The following is a 4,985-nucleotide window of genomic DNA, read 5'->3' as shown; positions in this document are numbered from 1 at the left end:
GGCAGATGCTTAAGGACTGAGCCACCCAGGCGCCCCTATATCACTTTCTTTTTCTTAACTGTTTAATTATCTTCGTCCAACAAAAGCCACTCATACTCCACCCACCACCCTCAGTCATAGCTATTCTTGATATTAATTTTTATACTTTTGCATTTAAAATATTACTGCAAATATCCATTTTTTATCTCCTTTGGCAATTGCATTTGCATTTTTTTGTGGAGGGCTATTGGAAATAAATGGAAAAAAACTGATTTAAACAAAGATTATATGAACGTGTATATTAAAAAGAAGTGATTCTCAGAAATGTAAAATAAATTGTGTAATATCTTTTATTTGCAGCCTCCCACAAAAGGAATAGATTAAATGCTAATGACAGATTCAACAAAAGCAAGATACAATATTGCTGTTGCCAAGCCTCTAGTGTTACCTGAATGACTACCTTTCACACCATTATCATTGTACAACCATCTCTAAAGGTATATTTCTGTACCACTTTCTGTCACAGAAAATTGATATTCAAAAAAAAAAAAAGAAGGGTTTGACAAAATCAACAACACACCTGGATTCTTTATATGGTCTAATAAAATAGGATGATGTGTTTTATATATAGTGAATTTTGGTCTCTCCTCGGTCAATCACAAAATAAATCCTCTAGCACTGTCCTGGAATCCTAAATTGAGACTTAGGCTGTGACAGTGATGAATAAAAGTACATATAGGTGAGGAATAGACACACCAGGTAAAACCAAACTTCTAAAGCCAAAGTAGTAACTTCAAAAGATATAAAAAATGCAATATATATTTTCCTTTTATAGTTGTAGAAATTTTAAAAAAAGCTGATCCTTTTATATTTGTAGAAATAAAAAAGCTGATTCTAATTGATATTAATTAAATATAATTCTAAACTGATAAGAACAGATACTACACTTGATCTTAGCCAAAAGGCCGAGAAGCAATTAATTAAATATAATTCTAATGTATTGATGTATTTTATTTCAAATATAGGAACCCATCAATGGCTAATGTATAAAAAGGAGTTGAAATACTAGCAAGAAGGAGTTTAAATACTAGCAGAAAAAAGGTTTTTAGAAAAAACTTATTTTGACAAAAATATAGCTCATTAATGGACCTTCATGAACTATATTCTTTAGATTTCATCACTAATGTAAATTACTTACCATAGTTTCACTACAGGAATATAGCCAGATAATATTTCCAATTTATTTAACATGTTCTTGTTTAGTATCTACCATCTGTCTGGCACAGTTAAAGACACTGGGTATACAGCATTAAACAAAATATAAGTGGTTCTTTAAGATTAACTGGAAATAATTTTCACCTAATAATAATAAAAATTTGCTAACAAATGTAAATTTTTATATGATTTATAAAATATTTTTATAAGCATTAATAAATTGAGCCTTCCTATGACCTATGAAAAAGTGTAAATATTTACTAACATCATTTCCATTTTCATGTGAAGAAATCAAGCTCCAAAAGCTTAAATAAATTTACAAATATTTTTTTGGTTGGTAAGTAGCAGAGTTGGGACTTACCCGTGATTTTATAGTCACCGCAGCATGCTTTGCAGATGCTCCCTGAAATGTAAAGAAATGCTTGTTCACTTTCTAGATGTACACTTGCTTTCACTCTCTATTCTTCCTTTAGCAGCGTGTACAAGTAATATCTTCCAGGCTAACACACAAGTAGTTATGCATTTAAGGAATTTTAATTAACCAATATGTGGAATTATTCCCAGAATCATGGGGTAAGGAGGGATTGCACTGTCTGGTCTCACTCACATCTTCCAGATAAGTAAAAACATCAATAGTACTAAATCCAAACAATTTATCTTTATTTTTTTAAGGCTTCAGCAGAACTTTTAGCTGCTTATTGTAGGATTTAGTCATCCTTGGAAAGAAAAAAATTAGTTCTTCTGGACAAAATATTTCCTAGATACAACTGAAATCCATTTTTTCCTGGCTTCAAGTTAAGAATGTTTGATAAAATCCTATTAAAATGTTACCCATCTCTCTAGAGCCAGATAAGTTTCATCTCTGACCACTCCAAATGTCAATAATCTATTTTCTTTGACTCTGAATATTTATAGTATTTCTTAAAAGTCTATCTTACATAAATAGGATAGTATGGTTTGGATCTTATTTTGCATTCATTATTAGAGTTTCATTTTCTTATTTCATTAATTATAAACTTATAAGGGCTTTGTCTTTTGCTGTATACATCTTTATCTAATTGCATATTACTCACAGTTGATGTTTTATTTGGATGTTTTCTCAAATGGATTATATAGAGGCCAAAATCCAGAATTATATTTCATTTCCCATTTTTCTACTTCACTTTAGGCTAAGGCCGGTTACATGCAATGGTTAATGAAGACATCTTAGAGGAAATGCCCAATTCTAACTAATGAGCTCGAGTGAAACCATTCTCCATAGTTCTCCTGGATTAACATCATCCAATTTCACTTACTAGACATAGGCATTTCCAAAATTAGTGTGTTCTATCTCAAAATGGTACTATTTTGGTAATATTATTTTGTATATTACAGCAATTAGATAATAATCAAGAGATAATACATGATAGAAACACTTAAGTGCCATAACACCAGAAGTACACAGTTTTGGAAGGGAAAAATGCATACTTTTGCACCGATTAGAGACGATTTCACGGAGGAGCTTTCAGGTAGACATTAGAAGGATGGGCAGGGCTAGGGCGGACTTTAATAGAACTGTGGGGGTAGTGAGAGATCTGCTGTACAGGAAATAGTTGTCATCCATTAATTGTCTATTTTAGTCATTATAACACCATCCAAAAATAGAAAACTATTTTAGCACTACATGTGGAGAGGCAGTGATGTGGAAGAAAGTATGATAGAAAGTAAAAAAAAAAAAAAAAACCAAAAACTGAATTTTGTTCTTGATTTTATTTCCAGTTAGACTTGGATATTTGTTAAATCTGTGTAGGCTCTTCAAACTTCAGTTTCCACACCTGCAATATAAATAAGATGACTTAATATTTATTAACTTCCCACCAGATTATTTAATAAATTTATGGTATTTTAAAAATAAATGCAGTTAGGTTTTCTACTTTTCTCCTCTTTTTTCATCTATCATGATATTTTAATCTCAGAGTCTTTCTCATTTCTCTTTGCATATGTCACTACATAATTCTGAATTTAACAATGTTTGGTATTCACTCCACACTACTCCAATTTGACCCACTGGGGCTGAGCCAACAGGAAATAAGAAAACAAAAGGGTGAGGGATGCCTCACTGGCTCAGTCAGTTAAGTGTCTGCCTTCGGGTCTGGTCATGATCTCAGGGTCCCGGGATGGAGCCCTTTGCTGGGGGGATAGAGCTCCCTGTTGGGCTCCCTGCTCAGCGGGGAGTCTGCTTCTCTTTCTCCCTTTCCCTCTGCCCCTGACTGGTGCTCCCGCTCACTCTCTTTCAAACAAATAAATAACATTTTCAAAGGAAAACAGAAGGGTGAGAAAGTCAGAGTGAGGTCAGGTAATTGGAAATGTTTTTTGTGAGGCTGGCTTATAAGAAATTAGACAGAGATGTATAAAGGCAGGACAAGAAGTCAAGGATATAACATGTCATTTACTTTTTTACTATTTATTTATTTTTTTTAAATATTTTATTTATTTATTTATTTATTTATTTGAGAGATAGAGAGAAAGAACCAAGCAGGGAAAGGGGCAGATAGGGAGAGGGAAAGAGAATCTCAAGCAGACTCCATGCTGAGCTTAGAGCCGGCCAGGGGTTTCAATCATGATCATGACCTGAGCCGACATCAAAAGTCAGATGCCCAACTGATTGAGCCACCCAGGCACCCCATAATGTGTCATTTTAAACAGTTTGTATTTAATTCTCAAGAAACAGAAAACCATCCAAGAGTGTTAAGTAGGGGAAATGGTATGATATGATTTGCATTTTGAAAAGCTGACTTAGGACTTCCCATTTCCCATCTGGCACATAAAGAGCTTGTAAGTCACCACTCCATCATAACAACAAGTGAAAAGCCGAACAGACTGAAAAATCAACAACTCTTCTTAGATCCTTAAGAGGAGTGACGTAATTAATAGGGCAAACTGCTGACCCTGAAATGAGCAAAGAGATGGGCAGATACAGAAAAGCAAAACTTACCAGAGCAGAAACACAACAGCAAAAACTTCTGTGGGTACCAATGCCAGGGTAGGAAGATTTCAGCTATAACTGATGAATGGGTGGAGACAGTGTGGAAAAGCCTGAGTCCAAAACTCCAGGTGAACTCAGTCCCCACACCTCCAGGAACTCGACCAGGTCCTTCAAGAGAGTAACAGGAAAATCCTCTCATGCTTCTGTCGAGGAGAGTGGAAAGGTCACCATTTTGAAAACAACTGTGCATTTTGTTCTTCTTTACAGGTCCGGTCACAAGAAAAAAGTATTTAACCGGAGCTTAACCTCTTAAACTGCTGGGAGTTTTTTTCAGAGCCTAACCTACCTGGGGGAAGGGCAATACCCAATTCTACCCTCTCTAGCTATCTGGTCCCACCTAAGGTGGTGGTGGTGAGAAACTGAGAAGCACTTACAGAGTTCACAGCGCAGAGACACAGACACACTAAAACACTGAGCCTGAATCACAGCGCTATGGAGCACTTCCTTCCTCCCTACCTCTTTCTACCAAATTAATAAAGGCCTTTTTAGAGAAGTTCCTTTTACCTAGTGCATGTCTAGCTGTCAAAAAAAAAAAAAAATCATAAGGGATACAAAATGACAAAGAAACAGTTAGACGAGACAGAGCAAACATCAAAACCAGACTCAGATATGGCATAAATGTCAGAATTAGAATTAGCAGCCTACCACACCTTACAAGTGATTCTGACGCACACTTACATTTGAGAACCACTGGTCTGGAGGACTGATTTGGATACTAAATTTTCTAGATGTGATTTTCGCATTCTGGTTTTTGTTTGTTTGTTTT

General features: G+C 35.0%; 1 pseudogene; it reads right to left on the bottom strand.

Annotated features, from left to right (window-relative positions):
* Positions 1–862: 862 nt before the first annotated feature.
* On the bottom strand, positions 863–956 carry LOC114198745 (U2 spliceosomal RNA; annotated as a pseudogene).
* Positions 957–4,985: the final 4,029 nt, after the last annotated feature.

This window comes from Eumetopias jubatus, unplaced genomic scaffold (assembly GCF_037043125.1).
Source record: "Eumetopias jubatus isolate StellerSeaLion01/CBP00866 unplaced genomic scaffold, mEumJub1_p1.0 scaffold_2, whole genome shotgun sequence".
NCBI lineage: Eukaryota > Metazoa > Chordata > Mammalia > Carnivora > Otariidae > Eumetopias > Eumetopias jubatus.
This window is presented reverse-complemented; position numbering and strand designations above follow the sequence as displayed.